Raw genomic sequence first — 11,866 nt, 5'->3', positions numbered from 1 at the left:
AAGAACGAAAAAACTGTTGAATAAAATATTTAATGAAGTTGGAATCCCATGTTTTTCATATATATTAATTCAACCATTCTTATTCTCTTAGTTATAATTGTTAGTTTAAATCTTAGTTATAAAAAAATCTCAATATGTTAATCATCTTAACATTAAATAATAGTCATATCATTGTTGCATAAGTGCATAAATTACAAAGTTAACCTAAACCAGTCTCTGTGGGAACGAATCTGATTTATATCTTATACCACTTACGAACGCGTATACTTACGTAAATTTTAGCACGTGTTTAGCGACTAACAAGTTTTTGGCGTCGCTGCCGGGGACTCGATGTTAATTTTTAGTTTATCTATTTGTCATCAATGGTCGTTAAAGTTCACTGACTCGGACATTCTTACTTATATGTTTCCTTGTCTTATTTCAGGTACTCTAGCGAGCGTGTATGCATATGCGTTCGCGATCTCATAAAAGAACTTTGGATAAAGCCGAGGAAAAAGTTGAAGTAGTTCGAAGGGAAGTTTTTGAGGATGAAGAAAAGGTAGAAAAAGAAGATAAAATCGAGGAACCAGCTTTAGTAGTAATGGGAGATCAAGCAGAAATTCCTAAGGCTTTGATGGACTATTATAAGCCTAAGATCAATGATATTCATTCAAACATCATCAGACCAACCATTTTAGCTAATGCTTTTGAGATCAAGTCAAGCACGATTCAGATGATACAGAACTCAGTTCAGTTTGGGGGCTCTCCTACTGAAGACCCCAACATACACATCAGGGATTTTATCGAGATTTGCGATACTTTCAAGTTCAATGGTGTGACTGAAGATGCTATTAAGCTGCGACTCTTCCTATTCTCTCTGAGTGATAAAGCAAAGTACTGGTTACATTCTCTACCACCAGGGTCTATCACCACATGGGATGATCTGGCTCAAAAGTTTCTCACTAAATTCTTCCCTATTGCGAAGACTACTGCAATCAGGAATGCTCTTACTCAGTTTGCTCAGCAAATTGTTGAATCTCTGTTTGAGGCTTGGGATGGATAAAAGGAGATGCTAAGGAAGTACCCACACCATGGCATGCCTGATTGGATGATTATAAACTATTTTTATAATAAATTGGGTGCTACTTCTAGACCCATGCTCGATGCAGCATCAGGAAGAGCCTTGTGGGCTAAGAGCTATAATGAAGTTATGAATTGATTGAACTTATGGTTGCTAATGAATACCAGAATCCTTCTCAGAGACTGACTCAGGGAAAAGTAGTGGGAATTCTAGAGTTGAATGCAGCAACTGCTATAGCTGCCCAACTTAAGGCTTTGACGATGAAGGTGGACACTTTGGCCAATTATGGAGTTAATCAAATCACTAGTGTCTGTGAGCTTTGTGTTGGTGCCCATGAGACTGATCAGTGTGCTATTTCTAGTGAATCAGCTCAGTTTGTAAGCAATGTTCAGCGATCGCAGCAACCTGTGCCAGCCACTTATCATCCCAACAACCGCAATCATCCTAATTTCAGCTGGAGCAACGCTTAGAATGCGGTTCAACAGCCTTATCAGCAGTACCCATCCAAGAAGTACAACCCCCTGGTTTTTAGCAACCATAATATACACCAAGGTATCAACTTCAACTACAATAAGCTAATGAAAAATCTGAATTAGAGGAGTTGAAGCTTATGTTCAAGAGTCAAGCTATTTCTATCAAGACCTTGGAAAATCAAATTAGACAAATTGTCAATGCCTTGCTAAATCGTCAACCTGGTACATTACCTAGTGACACTAAAGTGCCAGGAAAGAGGGAAGCTAAGGAGCAGGTAAAGGCAATCAGTTTGAGGTCTGGAAAGGTTACGGATCCCGAACAAACTCAAGATTCGAATGAAGAAGTCGGGGATGAAGAAGAAGTAGAGCAACATGAAGTAGAACTGGAACCAAGGAAGACTACTGTTGAGCACACTCCTCCTAAGGGTAATACATGGGAGAAACAGATCTATCCTCCACCACCTTTTCCTAAGCGGCTGTAGAAAAAAAAGCTGGATAAGCAATTTGAGAAGTTTATGGAGATGTTCGAGAAACTTCATATCAACATATCTTTCGCTGAGGCTCTTGAGCAGATGCCTAGTTACGCAAAGTTTATGAAAGGTATACTCTCTCCAAAAGTGAAGCTAGATGACTTAGAGAGTGTCGCTCTCACGGAGGAATGCAGTGCTGTGCTGCAACAGAAGTTGCCTCCGAAGCTTAAAGATCCAGGAAGCTTCACTATTCCATGCACTATTGGAAAAGTGTCTTTTAAAAGATGCTTATGTGACGTGGGAGCTAGCATCAATCTGATGCCTTTGTCAATCTTCAAGAAGTTAAATTTTCCTGATCCAAAACCGACTTATATGACTTTACAGTTGGCCGACCATTCTGTTATATATCCGCGAGATATTGTGGATGATGTCTTGGTCAAGGTTGAAAAACTCATCTTCCCTACTAATTTCGTAATTCTTGATTTCGAGGAGGATAAGAAGATTCCCATAATTTTGGGAAGACCTTTCTTGGTAACTGGCCGAACCTTGATGATGTGCAGAAGGGTGAGCTTACAATGCGAGTGCTGGATTAGGATGTAACTTTTAATGTGTTCAATGCTATGAAATTTCCTACGGAAAATGAGGAGTGCTTACAAGTGGAGATGGTCGATTCCGTGGTTACTTCAGAACTTGATCAATTGCTAAGGTCTGATACCTTAGAGAAAGCATTATTGTGGAATTCAGCGTGAAGATGACAAAGGTGAAGAACAATTGTAGTATCTGAATGATTCTCCCTGGAAGAGGAAGATTGATATGCCTTTTGAATCTCTTAGAATGGAGGAATTAAACAAAGCTCCTAAACTCCTCAAGCCACTATTGAGGAAGCTCCGACTCTTGAGCTTAAGCCTTTACCTTAATATCTGAGGTATGCATTTTTAGGTGATGCATCTACTTTGCCTGTTATTATTATATCTGACCTTTCAGGTAGCGATGGGGAGAAGCTTTTGAGGATTCTAAGAGAGTTCAAATCGGCAATTGGATGGACTATAACATATATTAAGGGAATCAGCCTTTCTTATTGTATTCATAAAATTCTGCTAGAGGAAGGTAGCAAGCCTACGGTTGAGCAGCAAAGAAGACTTAATCTGATCATGAAGGAAGTAGTGAAGAAGGAATTTCTTAAGTGGCTGGATGCTGGAATTATTTATCCCATTTCTGACAGTTCTTGAGTGAGTCCAGTTCAGTGCGTACCGAAGAAAGGAGGTATCACGGTTGTTGCTAATGAGAAGAATGAGCTCATCCCTACTCGAACAGTCACGGGATGGAGAGTTTGTATGGACTACAGGAAGCTGAACAAGGCCACGAGGAAGGATCACTTCCCTCAACCTTTCATTGACCAGATGCTTGACCGATTGGCTGGTCACGAGTACTACTCTGGATGGCTATTCGAGTTACAATCAGATTTGTCTCTCTCTAGAAGATCAAGAGAAGACTACCTTCACTTGTCTATTTGGTACTTTCACCTTCAGATGAGTTTCTTTTGGTCTATGTGGTGCACCAGCCACATTTGAGAGATGTATGATGGCCATCTTTTCTGATATGATTGGACAAAATGTGGAGGTGTTCACGGATGACTTCTCTGTATTTGGCGATTATTTTGACGAATGCTTGTAGAATTTGGACATGTTCTCAAGAGGTGTGTTGAGACTAACTTGGTTCTCAATTGGGAGAAATGTCACTTTATGGTGTGACAGGGCATTATACTTGGGCACAAGGTTTCTAGTAAGGTTCTTGAGTTCGACAAAGACAAGGTAGGGGTCATTGAAAATCTTTCTCCACCTATTTCTGTTAATGGAATTCGCAGTTTCCTTGGTCATGCGGGTTTCTATAGGTGTTTCATCAAGGACTTCTCTAAGATATCGAAGCCATTGTGCAGTTTGCTAGAGAAAGATATCCCTTTCAAGTTCAATGACGAGTGTCTTGCCGCTTTTGAGACATTGAAGAAGAGTTTAATCATGGCACCTGTCATAACTGCACCTGACTGGAATGAATCTTTTGAGATGATGTGCAACGCAAGTGACTATACAATTGGAGCAGTTCTTGGGCAGAGAATGAACAACATATTTCATGTGGTTTAATACGCTAGTAAGACCTTGAATGATGCTCAACTGAATTATACTACTAAGGAAAAGAACTCTTGGATATTATCTATGGTTTTGAGAAATTTTGATCTTATCTACTTGGAACTAAAGTGACAGTTTTCATTGATCACGCTACAATTCGATATCTTGTCTCAAAGAAGGACCCGAAGTCGAGATTGATTAGATGGGTTCTTTTGCTTCAAGAATTTGAATTAGAGATCAAGGAAAGAAATGGGACTGAAAATCAAGTCGTTGATCATCTCTCATGATTAATAAACCCTAATGCTACTTTCATGGACAAGATATTGATAAATGAGTCTTTTCCCGATGAGCAAGTGTTTGGAGTGCAAGAGGAAGAACCATGGTTTGCAGACATTCTGAACTACCTTGTGAGTAATGTCATGCATCCCGACTTATCGTACGCTCAAAGGAAGAAGTTTTTGCATGAAGTGAAGTTGTATATGTGGGATGAGCCATTTCTTTTTCGTCAAGGAGCTGACCAAATCATCAGGAGATGTATTCCTTACAGCGAAATGGGGGGGGGGTTCTTGCGAGATTGCCACTCAACGGCTTATGGAGGACACTTTAGTGGAGAAAAGACAACAACTCGTATTCTTCAAGCAGTTTTCTTTTGGCCGAATTTTTTTAAAGATGCTCATCAGTTTGTTTTGAAATGTGATCGATGTCAATGTGTGGGTAATATGTCTAAAAGTGATGAGATGCTTCTTAATGTGCTTCTCGAGGTTGAAGTCTTTGATGTTTGGGGAATTGACTTCATAGGGCCATTTATCTCATCTTGTAACAATCAGTACATCTTGTTGGTGGTTGATTATGTGTCGAAATGTGTTGAAGTTAAGGCATTACCAATGAACAATATGAAGGTGGTGCTTAATTTTCTTCACAAGCAGATATTCACAAGGTTTGGAACTCCAAGAGTCATAATCAGTGATGAGGGGTTGCATTTTTGCAACCGCAAGTTCACCGCTATGATGCAAAGGTATAATGTGAATCATCACATTGTTACGGCTTATCATCCTCAGAAAAATGGTCAAGCTGAGGTGTCTAACAGAGAGATCGAGCACATTTTGGAGAAAGTTGTGTGTCCATCGAGGAAATATTGGTCTTTGAAACTTGATAAAGTTGTGTGGGCTTATAGAACAGCATACAAAAATCCATTAGGAATGTCGCCGTTTCAGTTGGTTTATGGTAAGGGGTGTCATTTGTCGATGGAGCTCGAGCATAAGGCGTATTGGGCTTTGAAGAAATTGAATCTAGACTTAGATGCAGCTGGAAAGAAGAGGATGCTTCTATTGAATGAACTCGACGAGTTTCGACTTCAAGCTTATGAGAACAACGAATTTATAAGGAGAAAGTCAAGAGTTGGCACGATAGGGGTCTAGTGCTCAAATCATTTGTGTCGGGATAACAAGTTCTTTTGTTTAACTCTCATTTCCTTCTTTTACCTGGAAAGTTGAAGTCAAGGTGGCCAGGGCCCTTCATAATCAAAATTGTGTTTCCACATGCAGCGGTGAAATTTTTTGAGAATGATCCTGGCCAAGCATTCAAGGTGAATGGTAAGAGGTTGAAGCATTACTATGGTGACACGGAAAATCGCGAGGTGGTTAGTGCTGTTTTGTTGTCCATTTGATCTCAAGTTTCTACGTCAAGCTAACGACGTAAAACAAGCACTTCTTCGGAGGCAACCCAAGTTTGTTGTACATTAGTAGGTAGAGGAAGCAAGAAGAAAGAAGAAAAACACAAAAAAATCATAAAAAGAAAATAATTCAGGGCCAACTTCAGTAGCCAAGCGCGCTCGCGCTGATCTAGCGCGCGACCGCGCTGATTTGGCAGAAGGTGAGCGTGCCCGCGTTGGTCTAGCGCGCGGCCGCGCCGGGGTCCCGACTCAGAAAAATAAAAACACCAGTTTTGAAAAGGAAAAATGGGATTTTTTCTATAAAATCAATTTCAAACCGAATTTTACTCTTCCACATCCCAAATTTCCCTCTCCAAATCAACCCTATTATTCCCACAATTCCCATAATCAATTCCCACTTCTATTCCATATCTAATTCTTTTCTCACCACCTATATATACACACAGTTATACACAAACTTATCCATCACATCACAAATTCTCAAACACAAAAATCTCTCAAACACTTAGCTTTTATTCTCTCTTACTCAATCCCAATGGCACCTAAGAGACAAAGAACTCAAGTAAGCAGCAACACCACCGATTCTTCATCTGCGGGTGGTGTAAGGCCAAGGTTTTCTGCTCCTGAGGCTGAAGAGGAGTACACGAGGCTTCTCTCGAAGCCTATTGCAAAGGAGCGAGATTTTCTGCCATCAGGGAAGGATGGTAAGTTGTTGGAGATGATTCTGGAGATGGGTTGGGTTCCTTTTTACGAGGCTCCCGCTGTTGTGCCCATGAGTGTTGTGCAAGAGTTTTATGTTAATGCAAAGGTAGAGAAGAATGACTTCATGGTGGTTAGGGGGATGACTGTGGAGTATAGTGTTGATGTGATAAGGAGGGTGATTGAGCAGCCCACGAGGAAGCCCGGTCAGGACACTTGGAACAATAAGACTCTAGAGGACTTCAACATGGATCTGATCATTGCTACTTATTGTGTGCCCGAGACTCACTGGAAGTTCAAGTGGGGCACAACTGATTACTCCACGTTTCCTGCGTCGTGCATGAACATGTTTGCACAGGCTTGGAACTCGTTTCTTTGTGCTAAAATCATGCCATCATCACATGTGCATGAGATTACTATGGAGCGTGCTCGTCTGCTTTGGGGTATTCTTCATGGCAATTATATTGATTTGGGGATGGTTATATATCAGGGGATTTTGAGGTTCTTGAGAGGAGGTACTACGGGTTCTATACCCTATGCGTCCGTTGTGACGAAGCTGTGCAGGGCAGTTGGTGTTCATTTGCCCGCGCTTGAGCAGCTACAGCTTCCTAGTGCTCCTATCGACATTTCTACACTGTTGAACATGATTGAGTGGTATGGTGGCAAGACCGATCGTAAGGGGCTTGGTTATTCATATGATCATCTGCCAGGTGGTAGACCAGCGGATCAGACTTTTGCTGGTGGGACGCAGCAGGCAAAGAAGGTAGTATGGAGAGCTCAATTCGGAGAGGAGGTTGGCCCTTCACAGCAGGAGGAGGCAGTAGTTGAGGTTGAAGCTGGTTTAAGTTCGACGCAGTATCAGCGTCTAGTGAGGAGGATGGATGCAATACATGACATACATAGTCGGTTTGCATGTGATCTCACCCAGGCACTTGGGACTGCATTCAGAGCCACTGGTGTTGACATCCAGTGGCCAGTATTCGGTGAGGATTCCGTGTATCCACCTCTAGACACGCCTGACACTCCACCTATTAAGGGTGATGATCCTGATTCAGAGTAGGTATGCCTGATTCCTTGCTATTACCTTTACTGAGGACACGGAATATTTTAAGTTTGGGGGTAGTAGTTGAAGGAATATGTTTGTGTGAGTCGTATATAGTTTGCATATTCATGATAGTTTAGTTCATATAGTTTCATATTTTTCCATATAGTAGTTTTTTTTATTTTGGTAGTGTTTATGTTAGTTTGTTCATGTAGTTTCGTGCATTTGCATAATAAGATGATCCTGTAGATGATTTTTCCGGTTGACTTGTGATATTGAGGCTAGTGTAGTGATGTTATATTTAATGATGTTAAGTCTTATTGAATTGATTTGCATGCTAGAGACAACTGTATTTCATTAAGTCTTATAGGTTTCTAAAGTGCTAGATCATGGTTTGTTTGTTTGTCGAGGTTTAATCGCTTGTTTATATTTAGAATTTAGGGTATTCTCTTAATAATAAAAGACATGGATATTTCAAAATTGGAGAAAATTGGATTTCATTGCTAGTTTTTGTGGCTAGGTGATAAATGGCTAGTAGCCGGCTCATATTTTTATGTGTAGTCTAGGGTTAAATTAGATGGAGCGAAACACACTCATTCAAAAATTGTTGAAAAAAAGAGTATGTGTTATGTATAATTGATCATGAATGGGCTCTTTAGTACTCAAGTTATTAAGTTCTTAGGGGACTTTGTGCCTAGTGACCTAAGGCTTTTCATAGTCTAGGATCCGCTAACCTAACACTCGCTACATGGGTACTATTGTATTAGTCTTTTGTGGACCTCACTCAATGCACGGTCAAATAAGTATAGTTTTGTTGGGAATAAAGCGTGAATCCATGTAAAACTCCGATATAAGAATTGAAGTATTAAAAGTTATTTTGAGTTTAGCTTTTATTGTATTTATAACCTTGTGATTGGCTTAATGAGTGGTGAGTCATGATTGTTGATCTAGTGGCGATAATATGTCTGTAAGTAGTTGCACACACGCACATCTCTGGTTTGTAGATTAATTTGTGAGATTTGATTGATCTTTATGCGAGTAACTGCATTTGTTGAGATGTTGCTTGTTGATTGGTTTAGTTATTCTATTGGGGATTGTTGCATTCACTTAGTTACATTCATGGATTGTTATTTCTTGTTCTTTGAGTCTATTTATGCTTGAGGATAAGCATCGATTCAAGTTTGGGGGTATGTTGAGTGGCATTTATGACACTTTATTACACTCCGTAAAGCTTTGAATTAGTGTAATTATACTCAAGTTGTTGGTATTTTAATGTGTTTTCTAGTATTTTTGCATTTTCAGGCATTATCTAGGTAATCAGGTGAATTAGCATTATTTTGGTGCTAATTTGGTGTTAAGGTGGTGTTGGAATAAAAGCTCTTGGAAAGCCGGCTCAATTCAACAAGAAAATGAAGAAATCAGAAGTTGATCCAGGGAGTCAGCACGCCCGCGCTGTGATACCGCGCGGCCGCGCCCAAAGTCCAGAAACTCAGCGCGCCCGCGTTGATCAAGCGCGCGCCCGCGGCAGGTCGAATTCAAAGAATCCTGATTCTAATGGGCTTTTGATCTAAAAGACTTCTACTTTGCATAAGGCTGCTATATATACATAATTAAGTTCGTTTTTCAAAGGAGACACATCAGAGAGCAAAGAGAAGGAGTAAAGAAGTCCGTTTTAGGACAATTCAACCAAGGCGAAGAAGACCTAGTTTTAACTTGTGATTCTTTGTTTAAGTTATAGCATTGGATGCTAGTTTTCTTATTCTTGAAGTTATACTCTTGCGTTATTCTTTGTTTATTATTCATTTATAAAGACTATGTTTATTATACCATGCTTTCATCGGAACCCACGTTGATAATGAGCTCGATTATGGGCTAATCGTTATTGTGGGGTTCTAGCGGATTTATTTATGGATTTATTTAGTTGATTTATTTCGATGCCTTAGTGTGTGGTGATTGTATGATAACCTGGTATTGGTTGTGCTTATTCGTCTTATGAGTGTTGTGAACTTATAAGATAGTTTGTTAATTCTCAATGAAGCGAAAGTGAATTTAAGGGTTTAGAACTTGCCATGCTAGCATAGGTTCATGTGTATTTGTTTGCATGATTCGTAGGTATTTTTAACCATCTTACTTGCCCTATGTAATCACGATAGATAACTTGTGCATTAAACCGTTATGTTGTTAAATTTTATAGACATATAGGGTCTCAATATAATGGGTGTCTATTCGGCTTCTATCTATTTTGTGTATGTCTGGTAATAATGGTATTCATACAACGAAAGTTGGTGGTTATCAGTTTCGTGTTATCAGATTAGTATCATCACCATTACATGCTAAGGTTAAGAACGAAAAAACTGTTGAATGAAGTATTTAATAAAGTTAGAATCCCATGTTTGTCATGTATATTAATTCAACCATTCTTATTCTCTTAGTTATAATTGTTAGTTTAAATCTTAGTTATAAAACAATCTCAATCTGTTAATTGTCTTAGCATTGAATAATAGCCATATCATTATTGCATAAGTGCATAAATTACAAAGTTAACCTAAACCAATCTATGTGGGAAAGAATCTGATTTATATCTTATACTACTTGAGAACGCGTATACTTACTTGAATTTTAGCGCGTGTTTAGCGACTAATGGGTAGAGGGAGAGGATCCATACCTTTTTATTCGAAAAATTGAGGAAGTGTGTGCTTTGCAAAAACTCCAAAAACTTATTGAAGACTCCATTAGGCTCCGACTTATTAACTTTGCTTTAAAATAAGAAGCTAAAAAATGGTTGTATAGTCTACACGATAACTCTATTTCCACGTGGGGGGATTTGTGTCTATCTTTTTTTTAAAATATTTTCCAAACCATAAAGCAAACAGACTTAGAAATGAAATCAACCAATTTCAATAAAATCGAAATAAGTCTTTTTGGAAATAATTTGATTGATTTAAAAAGCTTTTGTCTAAGTGTCCTCAACATGGTATAGAAAAATGGAGACTTTGTAAAATTCTTTTTGAAGCCTTAGATAGTCAAACCACTGTTTTGTTAGAGTCTATGTGTCAAGGTAAGTTTATGGATAAAAATGAGGAAAAAGCTTGGCAATAATTTGAGGAGTTAGCTAAAAAAATAATATTTTGCGAGTCAACTAGGGAACCTAATCAAGATCCTGACAGATCTAAGGGCTTACACGTACTTGGTAATTCTATTGCAACTGATGCTAAGTTAGCTACACTCACTAAACATCTAGAAGCCTTAGAAACCAACAATATGTCTTCTCAATTTTCTATATGTGTAAACTGTAGTTCTCCTAATCATGTGATAGACAATTGCCTTGAAATTGAACAAGTCAATGTCATGTTTCAACCAAGAATTAGTATGGACCCACATACAATCCAGGTTAGAATAATCACCCAAATTTCTCATGGAACCAAGGTCAATAAAATCATTTTAATCAAAATTCTCAACCTGCTTTTCAAAAGCCCAATCCTGGTCCATATCCAACTCATAATCCAAATTCATATCCTCCTCAAACCTTTGGTCATTATCCTAACTCAGTCCCCTTGAATCCTCCTGGTTTTAGTAAATCTGATAAGCGTTTGAATTCCTTAGAGAAGAGTGTTGAGGCGTTATTGAAATCTCAAGCTAATCTAACTCAATCTTAACAATCTTTCATGGAAGCTCTGACTAAGATAGACAGTTGCTAAATTCAAACACACAATCCATATATAAGCTAGAGGTCCAAGTTAGTCAATTGGCAAACATCATCAGTGAGAGAGAGAAAAATCGTGTCCCTAGTCAACTCGAGGTTAATCTTAAATTTTATGAAAACAAAAAGTCTCATGAAAATGTAAACTCCGTCATCTCTCTAAGGTATGTTAATCAATTCAACAATCATGCTGGTGTTAATACTCATCAGGAAGATAAGCTAACATCTGAACTAAATCATCTACTCTTGAATCCTAGTCTTCCACAATCTTTAAATCCTGAAACTTCTGAATCTAATGAGTCATCACCATCCAAAGAACCACCTTCAAAACACCACTATGATGTGTCTAGTGAAAAACTCTTTAAGTTGAAAGCTCCATTCCCTCAAAGACTTATCTTAAATAAACAATATGTTCATCTAGATTAGATTTTAGAAGTCTTTAAGCAAGTCAAGATAAACATTCCTCTTTTAGATGCAATTTAACAAGTTCCCTTTTATGTTAAGTGTCCATAAGATTTGTGCACTAATAAGAGAACCACTCATGTTCCTATGAAAGCTTTCCTAACCTCTCATTTTAGTTCTATCTTGTAAAATCAAATACATATGAAGTATAAGGATCCTGGTTAT

At 38.7% G+C, this 11,866-nt stretch overlaps 1 non-coding gene across 1 annotated transcript; it reads right to left on the bottom strand.

The window, feature by feature from the left end:
• Window positions 1–970: 970 nt before the first annotated feature.
• LOC141723189 (small nucleolar RNA R71) lies at window positions 971–1,077 on the bottom strand. The gene has a single exon (XR_012576177.1). It is a non-coding gene; the product is annotated as a small nucleolar RNA R71 (small nucleolar RNA).
• Window positions 1,078–11,866: the final 10,789 nt, after the last annotated feature.

Source organism: Apium graveolens, chromosome 4 (assembly GCF_009905375.1).
Source record: "Apium graveolens cultivar Ventura chromosome 4, ASM990537v1, whole genome shotgun sequence".
NCBI lineage: Eukaryota > Viridiplantae > Streptophyta > Magnoliopsida > Apiales > Apiaceae > Apium > Apium graveolens.
This window is presented reverse-complemented; position numbering and strand designations above follow the sequence as displayed.